Source organism: Corvus brachyrhynchos, unplaced genomic scaffold, assembly GCF_000691975.1.
Source record: "Corvus brachyrhynchos isolate BGI_N302 unplaced genomic scaffold, ASM69197v1 scaffold245, whole genome shotgun sequence".
NCBI classification, from domain to species: domain Eukaryota; kingdom Metazoa; phylum Chordata; class Aves; order Passeriformes; family Corvidae; genus Corvus; species Corvus brachyrhynchos.
Window position 1 is genome coordinate 2,206,371 of NW_008238988.1, and position 15,958 is coordinate 2,222,328.

Sequence of the window (15,958 nt, forward strand, 5' to 3'; positions counted from 1 at the left end):
TTTCCCTAGTTCCTGCACTACAGGATATTCAGAGGTAGGAAATATTCAGTCTCTCCTGTTTGTACAAAATAATTAAATGCTTATTAAAGTAGCTGCTAACCACCAAGCTAGAATAATTCACCCTCTGCCCTTCACGCATCTAAATGTTCAGAAAAATTACTCCTTGGAACATTACAGAGCTGCAGTTTTCAACAGTTTTCAATTTACAAGCTGCCTACTTTTTTTTTTTTTTTCCAAAAGAGGTATGTATCCTTGTATAGGGAATTTAAACCTACTGACAATAGGCTTGCTCCTGTTAGCTGTTTTTCGTGGACCTCTTGGAGTATTCTACAGCTTCCCAGGGGCACACAGACCACAGGCTGAAAAATAGTGTTGTGAAGGGGGGAAAAAAGCATAGATTTAATAACATTGGCTCATTCTCCTGAGGCCTGAAGTCTGCTGCCTTCCTAATGCATGTTCTGCAGGCCTTGCCTCTGAGGAGATGGAATATGAGACACCACCTAGATGTTCACCTGCCAAAGGAGGAAAATCCTTTCCCTCCCCAATGAGACACAAATATGGGCACAGGAGGTCACTAAAACCAAGTGTTTGCTGTTGTGGTGACGTGGGTTTGAAAAAGACAGATGTGTGTGCAACAATATCCATGAGATCCCACTGTACTACAAGAAAGTCATGTGGGAACACTGACACAAGTGGAGACTGTTCAGTTTTGAATTGCAGAAGACATGGTTTGCTCCCCTTTGCCCTCTCTGCAGACAAAAAGGACAGGAAAGAGACTTGTGTTGATGGAAAGCACATTGCAGCTGATCTGGAGGCATTTCTGAGCTACAGCTTATGGTAATAATGTCACAGCTACAACACCTGATTTTTAGAATCACCCTAAGATACTCATAAGGAGTAGAGCTCAGCCTGAACCTGGTGAAAGAAATGCAATCCTGAAATCAACAGACTTTCAGACATCTCATTTCTCTAAGGACTTAGAATGGATTTTGCACTTAGAGGTCTGCCTTGTAACCACTTAAAGCTCCCTTCAAGCACTGGAGAGAATGAAGATGAGCTCCATCACTTCCAGGTCTGGTCCATCTGAATTACTTCAGATGTCTTGAATGAGATAAATCACAAACTCCATATGCCTTTCCCTCCATGGACTGTAAAGAAATGCAGAATATTAGCACAGGGCAGATGACTGCACTGTAGGCACTTCCACCTGGGCACATTTCACTAGTGCTGGTTTAAACTGTCTGGTGAAATAGCAAAAATGCTGTGTCTTCAGCAGAGAAAACTTTGATTTCTGTGATCAACTTTGCAGACACATTTTCATTTTCCCCGCACATGACTCAACAAAGCAGGAGCTGCAGGCCAAGTACCTCAACCAAGGTCCAATAGGTCAGAATGTGTAGCTTGGACTGTTTCCTGTGATGAACTGTGGCAGTTTTGGCAACCAGGAGAGAAAAATCCAGCTACTACTTATCTGGAGCTGGAAGAAACTCCTTTATTCTGGGCTTGCGTAAGAAGGGGATTAGGAGGAAAACGCTGAAGAGCTTGAAGCCAGATGGCTGATCTTATTCAAAATGAAAGCCTCCTGGAAGCAAGCAGGGAACTGAAGCAGCTCAAGAGTCCAGTGACTGGGATATAATCAAACAAAATCCCGCTCCGAATCAATTACTTAAGTACTTTGCCTCGGTCAAAAAATACGGGCATTTTTATCAATTCCAGTGTGTTTCTGCAGCACAGAGACTACAGAAGAGTAACTAAGACTGTAATTAAATTTTCCATAAAAGGACAAAGCAGGAATACGAGGAACAATGTAGGTTACGGTGGACATTGCACTGCTGTGTTCTTCCAGTGCATTGGTTATGGCAGGGCAGGTGTTGGATGATCACCAACCACAATGCTGTTGGCTTTCCTGATTCCTAACTCCAGAATAAAGCCTATGGAAGGGGAAATATGTGTGCTCAGAGTTCGTCATTTTTGTTCTACCTGAAGTAAAACTTCTTCCCAAAGTAGTATTTTGTGCATAAGTTCTTTCTTAGCTACCTCCCATGGCACAGTGCAGAGTTACTTCTGAAAATCAAGAACTTTCCAGCACTTAGAAAAGTCTCAAAAGCTCAATTTCAACAAAAACCTGGGGTTTTTTCAGTATCCAAAGCCCAGGCAATGATACATTTACAGATTATTTTTAGGCCATAGGGAATCATTGTGATAAACAAGTTAGATCTGCATTTCACAAGCACAGAACTTTTCCCTGACACTCCCATAGCCAGAACAACGACATACAATCCATCTAGATCTCAGATGGAATCTCAGTTATGCTATTATGTCATTTAAAAAAAGGGAGAAGGGCACAAAAATCTAATGAAAAGCAAGTTGGACATATAATAAAGCTGTTGAGTGTTCTTAGAAACCCTACCTCCTCCATGGAACAGCATCCAATACCAACTGATGGGGTTTAAGCATCCTTAGGCAGTGCTTTTGGTGTGATTATCTCCTCAGGGCTGCTGTATCCTTGCCACAACTTCCCCACTGCTATTTTTACATGGTAATTTGAAATTTTTGTTAAAATTCTCATGCCTGGATCTATATTTGAGAGTTTGATGTAGTTGCAAAACCTCTTTGCTCTGTCTTCTCCCTTTGTTATTCTTGCAAAAAGAAATATCTCAGAGTTGCTGAAAAAACAAACCTTTATGTTTTGACCATTGGTTTTATATTTATTCTTCCTTTGCTAGGTATCAAACCCACCACTTTTTTTCCTTTTTAATAGACAATTTTAGGTTTGTTTTCTTACAAAAGAAGAGTTGTGCTCTCATGGTGTCTGTGGCTGTGGTTCAGTGTGCATTTAAAGCAGGTGCTGCCAATGTAAAGACAGAATACCTGCACCCCCTCACCCCACTCCTGCCTCTGCAGGAAGGGTTTGTGCAGCAAAGCAGAAGAGGGAATGGTGCTGGCTAAAAGAAGATAAGCCATGAAGGTATTAACCCAAACCCAATCCTTCACACATATTTAGGTGTGATCAGTTCACCATCCAGCTGTGTAATTACCTGTGCCACCAACACCTAGAGGAGCAATGCTGCTGCAGGGAGGACAGAGGGTGAGGGGGTGCTGGATTTTCAAGGGGACAGATTAAAGGGCCACCAGACTACTCCATGTGTGCACATGTATTCATCAGTCTTTGCTATTCTCTCCCTGTACAACTGCTAAATCCCTCTGGACATATCCCCCAAACTTTACAGCAGGGCTGAGGACTCAAACACACCGAGTTCCTGCTTCTCACATTAGACATCAGAAAAGGGGAGAGATCGAAGTCAGAGACTCCCCAGAGGAGGAGAGCCACGGTGTGAGCTCACCTTTTTATCAGCCATCAGAGAACCCACATGTGCAGCCACTTTCAGAGACACTGATGTTATTGGCCACCAAAGCATCCACACTGCAGGGGCACAGGAAGCCTGGATTCACAAGTTCCACTGCTCACTGAGCAACTTGTCAGGCTTAGGAGCTTTTATTCAGCTGTTTTGGGGCCTCCAAAGAATCTGCAGTGATGACTGTACAAGAACAACACGTTCTGGTGCTGGCAAGTAATTAGAAGGAAAAGAACCAGAAGAGCCATTAAAACAGTAAAGGCAACTTTTTCATCCAGGACACCTAAAAGGAAAAAAAAAAAAGAAAATTACTTAAACTCAATTTCAACATGTAGGAGGAAAAACACTTCCCAATCTGCCATACACATCACACACATCCTGTCCCCCGATCTCAGTTTGGTCCTAGAGGGCTTGGAAAAATGTTAATCCCTTTTTCAGTGTTAGGCTGAGTTTCACCACTGTGTAAATCTTAAAATTCATAGCAAAGTGTCCTAGGCCCTGACTTTGCAAGGAGCTTCTCAACCTGAACAGAACTTCTGGCAAGAGTTTATTACCCTTCACAGCCATTCTGTGCATCAGTGGGAGCAAAGGAAACCCTCTTTGAGGAGGGCTGGAGCTCATACAAAAATTTCCCCTGCCCCTTTCTGTAAGCATACACTATGAGTTTGACTCAAGAAAATAGGAAGGAGGAAGGACTTTCTCCAAAAAAGTGGGAGAACACTTACTTTTTAGCAGTACTACTCCGAGTTACATTCAGCCTGATTTTCTTTAGACCTGCCATACTTTGTCCTGCAGAGGTCAGTCTTGCCTGCAACACGCTGCAGACTGCAGGTCTGCTCCTCCTAAAACACTTCAGGGATTAGGAGAATCAGAATTTGGAAAGATTTCATCCCCTCCTCAAAAAACAAGATTTGTTGAAGTTTCTCTCTAAAACAGAGATATGGGGGGTTTTTACAAGAATTTATGTTCCAAAAGAATAAAAGTGATGACGATCCTCCCAAGTCATATCAACTATCCAAAGAAATGTGAAAAGCAAAGGATAAATTTTATTTCCAAAGAAAATTCTGGTAACTGGAGAATAAGCTAGTTTTGGTATAAATATGCTGAATCAAGGCTTTTTATTGCCTTTTTCAGCCCAACATTTGCACTTGCACTAACCAAGGACATAAAAAATTAAGAATAGCAAGCCACTAATGCAATCAACTTTTCTTCCCTTGTAACACACACATTGTCCACGTTGGGATGCAGCCTTGCTCCTGCAGCAGTACCAGAACACAATCTCAGAGGCTGCAGCATGCTTTAAATCCCCCTGTAACTCCACAATTCTCAAATGTGTGACTGCAGACATCTTTTCCTGACACTGCACCATTAGATATACTGTATGAAATGGACTGCCATTCTTCAGGAGGAGGAAAAACAATCCCAGTTCCAAAGCAAGGAAGCACTGTGATTTTGCTTATCTACCCTAAACAAGATTTGACATATCAAGTGCTAAAAGCCCCTTGCCTCTGCACTGTGAGGGGGGTTCTTATCTTCTCCGTGCCACTGAAACATGAGCTGGGGGGCAGCTCTCTGCTAAGCTGGTTTTGAAGGCTTTCACCAACATTTTCCAAACCGGTTCAACTTTCCCACCATCTCAGGACTGGTCCCCAGCTAGAAGTATTTAGTGTGGCAGCTGCTTCCTGAGACATTTGGCCTCCTGAATGCATTCCTCTGGGACTAGGAAAAGGATTTGGAGGAAGCTGGAGATAGTTCACTTTCCAGCATTTTGTGGCCAGCCTCCTTTCCTCTCCTGCAGCCCTGTCAGCAGGGATCCTCGGATTAGAAGGAAAGAGAAATCCCTGTCCTCTTAAGAAACTGGGAAAGAGCAGAGGCTCAGATCACACACAAACCCTCAACTTGCATTTGTGTGAGGGCAAATTAAATCAGAAAACTTTTAAGACCCAATTGCTGTCAGAGGGAGGACACCACCTATGATTTTTAGTAGGAAGATTAGGAATTCATTAGTGGGAATGAAGGCAAAGGTTCACCTGGGGAAACAAAAAGTTTGTCTGGAAGGTGACAGGGTCCTTTATTTAGAAGTTATCCTGCCTTGCACATTCCTATCTATTGGTTCATATTGTCATGTGCTGGTTTGGATGGGCAGCTAATGGCAGCTGGCCTGATTTACACAACAGTTTGAGATTACCTTCAATCCAAGCAGCAGAAATTTGTGCTACTGTAGCTGTGGATGCAGACAACCTGACTGCTACCTATGCCTTGTAACAGGCAAGATTTCCTTACAACCTCTCAATACTTTCCAGATGAAATCACTGAATCCCTGCTGGGGATTATGTACAGGATGGATCACAGAGAACTAGATTTTTGTCCATAGTTATGTCTCCTTATTCTTGTCTGGCAAATGTATGCTCTCACCTTTATTTGTCACCTTTCCTGCTCTTACACTTGTAAATGCTCCCCACAAGTTAAAAATATTTCTGAAGTGACTGGTCAAATATATAAAACAGATGCAGAGTTGCATCTTGGGATGAATTAATTCTGTCTGTGTGTGAGCAGGAGTATAAATGTATTGGTGGGTCAGGGAATATATTGGACTAAGCACACCAGCTGATTTTTAAATCTCTGGATCTCAATCACTGTTTCTTTGTGTCTGATTTTCTTCCCTCTTAGGTAGAGGTGGAATTAAGCAAGGACATTTTAAAAGGTAATCCCATGTCAAGCATTGCATTTAAATTTAAGTCAAACTTAAGATAAGGCCAAAATGTATTCAACACTTTCAATTTTTTTTTTTCTGTTATTTGAAGTATAACTCAAAACCAGCCAAATTGGCAGGAATTTTTCTCTAAACTAGCAAGGCAAGGAGCCAGCTCTGTAGGCCTTCTTTCAGAGCAGTTCCTGTAGCCTTCCCTATCAGCAGACTGTACAAATACTGACGGGGACTGCTAGGTGTAAATGAGGTTACCTCATATGCCACGGCGGACGTTCCATGTGGAGATCCAGGTTCCCTCTGTGTATTTTGAACAACAGTTCTTTGTCTCGGAGTTGGACAACCTGGCCCTGCATCTCAAGTGTCAGGGCTACACGAGTTTTATGGCAAGGCTCTTATCTTCTCGACTGCATATTCACCCTGCACTGAGAGACAGTGGACATTGCTCTTTTGAGAAGGCAGGAGCTTGGATAATTAAATCCTCGCCCCTGAAAATCTGCATTATATGTTCACATCCTCCACAGACAGTGCTTCGTGGCAGAAATGTTAACACAGTGACTACCAAACTATGCTTAATGGCAAAGGGGGATGGCTAGTGAAGGAGGTTCTGCATAGCCATGTGGCCATCTAGGACTCCAGGTGAGACATTTGGATCACTGAATCTAATTTGAGGTATCATCTGCAAACTTGTCACCAATGTTTCCAAAAATTAAAAGCCACATGCTTAGGACAAAGAGCCACCGGCCACGGAACACAGGTTACTTTCATATCACTGTTTGATTACCTTCAGAAGGACAAGTGTTGAAATAAATTATGTGATTTGGCTCTCAAGAGAACTCAGCTCATTACCTGATACCTTCTTATACAGCCTTGGGCACGGGAAACTCAGATCCACCAGATACAGTCAGTCCATTTAAGTCAATGGAAATTTTCACTGAGCCACATTGAGATGTTTCAGGTTTTCAGTTTTAGATGACTCAGTTTTCAACCTGCAAAATTCCCTGTTTGTTTATTAACTGTGGTCTGTTTCATGGGAAGATTGTGAGGAAGGATGCATGTTTTGATGTATTTTATGTATGTTTTGTTCACAGGTTACACTGATGAGGACAGGACAGACAAACATCCAGAAAAGTAAAAATAGCTATGCTGAACAGGCAAGATTTGGTCCTCTCTGTTTATATTGTTTCTTCTGCACGCTGTGTTCAAAGGAGACGTGGTGGAACCAAATCCAGTTGATTTTCTCACATTCTTACTATATGGTTGTGTGTAAATATCCAGACTCATGCAATCTAAAATAATGCATTAATGCCCTTGTAAAAATCCAGCCCTTCTACTTTTGTAAGGAGCCTGCTAAAAGAAACAGCTACAGGGTCAATCTCAGGTATAATAGATTTTTCTTTTAGGCTTCAACAATAAAATAGTTGGTGGTCTCTAATGCTACTGCCTTTAAAACATTCCTGGGTTTTATTAGGATAACCCATAAGTCTGGAAAGTCCCACCCTAAGAGCAGCAGCAGCTTTTGTTCAGAAAATACAAGTTTCTTCTTGTACAATGTTGGACTCAAGGGTGTCTGAACTGTGAATGGGTGGCTAAGGGCATAATAGGCAGCAGGTTTCAGACTTTTACAAGGAGGGGGGGAAAGGCAGCCCTACACTGTGGTGCTGATGTTTAACACTACCTGGAACACAAAAGGGCTTCATCCAGCTCCTGGTGAACATGGGCAGGTCCTTGACGGGTATTGAAGCTCCACTGACCTCCAGGGTGCTGTGCTGATTTCCTTCCAGATCTGGCCATGTATCCACACACCATAGGTTGTCTTTAAGAAATCAGAGAATGCACGAGTTTCTTCAGCAAACTTTTCTATGGAACCACGTGAAAATACCTGTGAAGAGCTAGAAGAGAATTCCTGAGATACATGGTCATTTATTCCACTGCAAAGGACCAAGGAGTTCCTTTTCTTTCTGAAATACCTGGAAAATAATGGCATGGGTCACTGTTTCTATGAAGCTGCATTTCTTCTTGGTTTATTATTGCTGACTGATCTCATGAGCTAACTTTCCAGAGGAGCACATGTGAATTTATTTACATATGTGCCAATTATATTAATAGAAGTTGCAATGACTCATCAGTGCACATTGCTAAAACTCCTCCCTCATCTCATCTTCACAGAGAGGTTTCTGCTCCATGTGAATTTCCTCAGCTTACCTTGCTAGAAGTTCACACATCCTTACTCTCTTGGGAAGAAAATCCACTTTTCTTTCTGAGCTGGCAGGCACTCAACCTGCCCATCCCTGTGACCAGACCTGCAGCACCTTGTCTTTGTTGCCATGATCACTGTAAACCATAATTCTATTTGGGATTCAAATCCCAGCCATCTTCCTGGCAGAGAGCAGCTGGGTCCTTGTTCAGTGATGCTTGAAGGCCCCCCCCCCCCCCCCAAGCAATACCATACAAATCTATATTTTGCATTACAACAAAATACTCTTTTGCTGTATCATAACATTTGTATAAGATCTGGCATATCTCATTACACTGGTGCTGGCTGGACTCTTTTATACTTCATATAGATAATACTGTTAATTAATAGTTTTTCTCTATCCTTGCTTTGCTCTTTCACATAGCTCCCACATCTTTGTTTTTTCCTATTCTCCCTGCCTTCCTCTTTCTCAATCAGTATTTCTCCATGATCTCTTTCCTCACGGCCTCACTTTTACAAAAATACATACCCAGCCAATATCAGACTGAACCTGATAACCTTACAGTGTTTGCATACATGCAAGATCAGGCAAAATGCTCAGTGTAACCTCAGTAAACACCTGTGGGTAGGAGGGCAGCATGGCTCAGAACTTACCCTGGGCTTTACAAAACTGCTCTGCACTGGCCCAGCACATCTTCCAAAGAGGGCGTCTGAAAAATCCCACTGCAACATCTTAAACTCCTGATCTGAGGTTCAGAAATGATTCCTACAGAATGCTGTTCTGCTTAAAATGAGTGATCGATGCTGGTGGTTTCTAGGCCAGAGTCCAGAAAGGAGGTTCCACTTCATGAGGACAATGAATTCACAATTTAGACAGTCAGTCTGTCCAAGTGAGACAGAACTAGAATAGTGGTGGTGTTTTGCACAAAACTATCTTGTCAGTTGTGTTTTAGATGTGCACCTCTGTGGGCAGCTGTTTCAGTGACCTCCTTTTAGTTCATTATCTGCAGGTAGCCCTAGAGGGTAAGCACAGTAGTTCTCAAATTATTTTTGGGAAGAACTCCTTGATTAGTTAATTGTATGGTACACCATAATCAATTTGTTGATGCCACTGCTTTTAGCAGAATATTTGAGACTGTTTTACTTCCTTGTAGAAATGAATGAAAGGAACAAGAGTGCTCTCTACCCTAAAGAACTGTCAGTCATGTCAGACAAAAATAATGAGCATTTCCACTTCTGTAGTGATGCAAAGGGGCAGGTAAGGGTGTGAGTTGAAGGAAATAAACAGTGTAAGTGTTTTAATCCAGGACCATCATGGACTGCAGCCATGGAGACTGGGATGCTGTAAGAAACTTCCCCCAGGATCTCAGAGGTCACACCACAGTGCTGAGCTCCCTGAGCTGAACCCAAGTCCCAAGCCAGTGCTTTATCCATCCTTCCACTTACCCACCTAGCCTCAGAGGTCCAAATTCTGCCCTGGGGTTCATGTTGGCCTCATTAACTTACTCTGAGTAAGAGCTGTGGGCAGAACTTAGCCCACAGCAAGCAAGATTTATGGACTGAAAATGCCACATACTTTGCTTTTTATTCAGCGAGAAAAAAAGAGAGAAGCTTGAAACAAGCCGAGCAAAGTAAATGAATCAGGACTGCATATTTTTCATTCTGAAAACAAGGAAATATATATGCATGAACATAAAAAACACAGGTGCCCAAGTGCTGCAGTGGCCTCCTAAATCTGCTATAAAGCACCAACAGCTAGGTTATACCTGTCTCCAGACAGATACATAAATTAATGTTGGGGGTTTTTTTAGCAGGAAAAAACCATCTTAAATAAACTTTTTTTTCCATCTTTTTCCCCAAGGCCCTGTGTCCCCTGTACTTGAATTAAGTGTGTATAGGTGCCATGCTCTTTGAACATAAAACTGCACAGCAGCTTATCCTCAACAGGGAGAGGCAAAGCTTTGGTTATGCTGCATTCCTAATAATTTTTGCAGTTTATGGAAAACTCCCATAAACAGAGTACAACACAGCAAGCTTTCTCTGCTAATATGCTGTCTAGACTCCTTAAAATATGAGTTCTCCCTGCCTACTGTGTATCATGGCTTAAACTTTTCACCTTGTTTCTGTTCCCTTTGACCACTTCATAGGTTTTGACCCTTTTCAAGTATTTAATACCCAAATGGCAGATCACCAGAGCTGCTGGGGCTATTAGAACTCTTAAAACCTGTCTTTTATTGTGAAGTTGAGAAAACTGGCTGCAATCTAATAGAAAAAGCCAGAAAATATCTTCCCCCTTTGCACAGCCCACAACATACGGCACCTTCCCAGGCTGGGTGACATTGATCCATGGTAGAAGTGACAGCAGGCTCTTCTCTAACACCATCACATACGTGCTGCAAGGGGCAGAGGGCTCGCCATGGAACCACACAAACACTGGGGCATTGCTAATGCATGCCTTTGATTTCTGTTTATGGCCCCCAAGCTGAGTGATCTGTCTTGTTGGCACCAACCTGACTATTTTTAAATGATGCAGCAGCTGGCTCAACACATACTTCAAAGATTTATGTTCCTGTCTCAAAGCCCTCTCACTGAAAGGGGAACTGTGGAGTAGCTTCCACTCACTCCATACACAGAGGCAGTTGACATACTTTATCCCAGGCCACCACAGCATGGATTTTAACCAAGAGAAAGCAAGGAGTTATGTGAGGGAAGGCAAATAGAGAACAACAAAGGCAATAGTGAAATATTTGATGGTTTACAGACCTTGAAGTTCCCAAATTACAGCTCATAACTCCATAGTTCTCATGCTGCACAGTCAGATAAACTCCTGATGGACAATTAGTGCAGGAAATTGGCCCTTCCTATGAAGGGAAATACAAACATGGAGTTAATTCCTGCACTTGCAGAAGCTCATGGATAGACACACACTCACATGGACTAGATGTGCTCATGTTTCAGTAACACAGTAAAAGATCACTGTGCTGATCAGGTTAACCAGCTATCAGTTGATGAGGGACACCAAGGAACACCCATGTCAGACACAGAACCGCAGAATATTTTAGCTAAGCTCTCAAATGCTGGCACTAACAATTACTGGAGACACTCTTTTGTAGGAAGGCATTTAATATTTAGCCTACAATGCCTCTCCATTATGAATAGCGTGAGTGAAATCCTGTGGTTAAGAGTCATTCCAGAAGTGGCCGACCAGCCTTGCCTTCACAGAGGTCTAGGAATCCAAAGATCCATATGGGAATATTTTTCACTGCTGGCTAGAAAAATGTGTGTGATTCCTGTCACTATTTTCCTGGCTAACCCAAGGTGGACACTCATATATATGAGTTAGAGACCTGAAAATCATCAACAGTGTCCCTACCCAGAAAGCCACCCTGGAACAATCTGTGTGTTTGGGCCTGTTGGGATGGGCAAGCTGGAGCTGTGAGTCCCATGGGAAGAGACCCCTGTGGATGGTGGGGGATAGTGACAGCCACAAATTGCCCTGAGTTTATTGCAGCTCTGACACTACAAGGGAGGACCTGCCTGCCCCACAAACCTGAGGGAAGAGAAATAATGATCCCATCTGACTTCTGTGTGGGGTTAGCTGCGATTCCACTGTGCCTGTTAAAAGTAATTGCGTTACCTTATGTTAAACCTTTACCTGGAAAGCGAAAACTGTGAAATCCTGGCAAGCAGACCCCTTCTCCCCATCAACACACAGCTGAACTTGCAGTGCTGACTTCAAGAGGGATGCCCAGACCATGATGCAGATCCCTGAGCAGGACAGAAGTGGCATGTGCAGTCTCCCATCTCATCTCTCAATCCTCCGCACAGAAGGTTCTCTCCATCCGTGGTGGGACACAGCATCCCGAATTCAGAAATTCCTTCTGCTGTGGAGGTAGCACTATAAATTCCTCTAATTTAGCTGCTTCAGCTGCTCTCTGAGCTGTTTCCTGTGCTGTCTGGTTCACTGTCCTAAAACAAATTGCTTTCAAAAGAGATATTTTGTTCAAGTGTCCAAAATCAACTGGTGTTCAAATGCTTGGGTTATGGAAATATTTTAACACCGTAAAAATGTAAGCACAGGGAACATATATTTTGGGGGATTTTTCCTTGCTGTGTCAGTCTTATTGTAAAGTTGGTACTGGACTCATTTTGACCTCCTTCTCAACAGGAGGGACCAGAAGTACAACCAGCTCATCACCCTTCCTCTGGGCTGGCCACCTCTGGGGCTGGAGCAAACTTCCCTCTGGCTCCAGAGCAAGACAGTAATTCCATAAAACCCGTTATAAATATGTATATACATATATGCACACACAAACACACATTTATCATCCATATGTCTCTCTCTCAGCTTTATTCAGGCTTAAGCTAAAATCCTCCTAATCTGCATCAGGCACTGTAACTATAGACCCCATGATATTTCAGTGCCTCCCTGCCTCTAATGTTTTTTAGGTAATATTAGGAAATGCTATCCAAAAGCCTTTGAGAACAACAGGAATCTTTCTGTCATCCCCTTGGGTTTCAGAACAGGACCTGAATTCTTGGTCTAAGCCAAAATCTTTGTGTTGTCCCCTCTCTTTTTACTCTGATTTTCCCATGTCTGCCACAATTCCCTGCCTTTCTTACAACATCTGGTAGAGTTTTTTAATGCATCTATATCTGAGGGCTGAATTAGACACATGACTTTTAAATAGCTTAAAATATTTTGACATCTCCCAACCTACTCCTAAATCCTACAGATGGGTCAAATTATCTGCTAAGATCTTCTCAGTGGGTCTCACCCTAGCGTTTTCTTGTCCCTAAATGTGCAAAACAATTATGTGAAATGGAAAAAAGCTGAAATTATAATTCAATTATAATTAAAGCTTAAATTTTATGGTGCTGAGCCAAGGAGGTAAGTTCAGCTAAACAATATTTCAGCGTGTAACAAACCAAATTTGTGTAAGGAATTGATATTCTCCATACATCTTGATGTTCTTGTGTGCATTTTTACTTTTAAATCTCATGAGCCAACACTGTAGTGATACAGACTTCAGGCATGTATTGCATAAGATCACACCATAATATTGATACATTTATAATAGTCTTCATATGGAAAAATTCTACCAAGTTCAAATGATTCACCAAGATTTCACTTAGGTATTCATGTCTGAACCAGAAACTCTCCAGAGGGTCATTTGCTTCTTTGATAAATCAGAAAAGAACACATTTTTATACAAGTATTTTAATACAGGAAATATGAGTCTAGTCAGTATCTTTCCAAATACATGTGTCTGAGTGGTTTTTGATTTGAAATGCTGCTTAATGTCTTTTAAAGTACTATTTAAACAACTTCACATGAGCAACTACCAATCAATATGTCTCCCATTCTCTAACACTAAAAGACCAATGCTAAATAAATGGGTTTTTAGAATCACATATAATGAATAAACCAAAAAGGAAGTGGAAGAGGAAGAAAATAAAACAGCAACAAGGCCTTATTTAGAATATGTATTACCCCAAAAATGTAAATGGTCACCTCTACTTTGGCTTTCTAATGGAAAAAAAATAACATGAAATTGGGCAATTACAGACCTTTTCCTGAGGTATGACTCAGTCTGCTGCATTTTTGGAGGGCTGGTGGGAATGGCACTGGGAGGACTGGGCAGTGTCCAGGCAGGCCAGAGACAACAGATTTATGACATAAAAAAGGGTGTAGCCAGAGAGTAACTTGTAACAAATTGCACTAGTAACAAATCAAACCAGGACAGCATCTAAAAATGAGCTGTAAAGAAATGATGGATGATAGCAGAGAACAAGCTCCCAGGAAATGCTGGGGTTTGAAAGCTCCCATTTGACTCTGGTTTAATCCTGATTTGAGTGGAGTCAGCAGAGGGAGAGGAGCCTTTTCACAGAAATCATATTTTTATATTGCAATGTACAGAATAATTCAGACAAAGAATCTCAAGAGAGGAAAGGGAAGACAAAGCTGCTTTACCAGACTTGCACAAGCTAAACTTTCAGGGTTTTCCTTTTAGAAGAAATAAAATCTAAGCCTTTTGTTAGCATGGTGTATCAGAAGGATTTCTGAACCCATCTGTAGGGTGGGAGGTGTGGTCTATAGTGCAGAAAGCCGCATGAATGGGAGTAGCCACTTCAGGTTTTGGATGCTGAGTTTTTGTGCACCAAAAATGCTGATCAAAGGCTGGAGGAAATTGTGGACAGACACTTAAACAGCTCAGGCTGTTCTGCTTGTCCAAAAACAAATAAACAGAAGACTGAGGAGTGGTTTAGTGACACCATCTAAATGACAATTACTAAAGGCTCTCTAACTGCTTTTTCAGGATGAGAGAAAAGGCCTCAAGTCATGCCAGGGCAGGTAGAAATTGAATATTAGGAAAATTTTCTTCACAGAAAGGATTGTCAAGCACTGGAACAGGCTTCCCAGGGAAGTGGTGGAGTCATCATCCCTGGAAGTGTTCAAAAAATTGTGGATACAGCACTCGAGGACATGGTTTAGTGGTGAAGATGGTGGTGCTGGGTTGATAACTGGACTTGATGCAATTCTGTGACTCTGTGAATAGCAACAGTGTCACAAAAAAACAGGTGAAGGACAAGAGTTTGAATGCTTGGAAGGAATATTGAACAGAGAGCTGCAGGGACTCATCACCGAGGACAGCGAGAGGCTTCCTGGCACTTTGTGTGTTCAGATCAGGACATGGTGCCTTTCTGGAAAAGAGGTTTCAGCCAAACCCTGTTTAGCCAAATTCAAATTACTGGTCTCAGAAGACAGTTACCCTTAGTAAGTGGATACTCTGCTAATGAGATCATCTAATGGTCCCCTCTGACCCTAAATTATCTCAGTCTCTAACTCTATGTACCCCCTTCAATGTCTGTGGATACACGCATTGTTAAATTAACATGCCTATTGAGATTTGTATTAGCATATGATTTCTGGATTTTAAAATCCTCAGTCCAGTTTAAGAGATCATTTAAGCATCCACTAAAGTTCCACCGAATCCACCAGGATCCAGTCTCAAGCCCTAATGGACATTCCTGAAGTGCGCTGTAGAAAAGAAAGATATCCATGTAAAGGGAAATGCATAACACCTGATTACATAGCATCCATGTTTTCCACTTTTTCAGTGTTCTTAGTGCATGCATTTATTTTTTAAACGAAACTTTTTCATATTTATGAAAAATAATGTTTTAAAACTTGGAGGCTGCAGTTACTTTAAAACTTCTCTCTTTCCAAGTGCAGGTGATTCCAAAATAAGGGAAAAAAATAAAAAGCCGTAATGGTGTTGATGTTCATTGTGGCACATGTGGGAGCAGTTGTGCTGCTTTTTATTGCAATGGCTCAGCATTTGCCATTGCAATGTCCTGATTTTGATTGCTCATATTTTATGAAAATGCACTTGCATGTCCTGAGATTTCTCATATATTCCAGAAGTTAAATGTTTGGGAATTTTTAGATTTATTTGCTCAGAACAAAGGAGTTGTCTCTTTCAAAAAAAGTAGGTTTGGGAGAAACCTATTGCTTTATCTATGTTAAACCAATTCTAGAGCCTTTTCTGTGAATGATTGTTGTGCTTCTCACCTTCTGAGTGAAGAACTCAGCGCTGGTGAGTTGTTGGAAGGTGCCTGAATAGGTCAAGGGGAATGGCTTTAAACTGGCAGGGGGCAGGTTTAGCACCCTGGTTTAGTGGAAGATACCCCTGC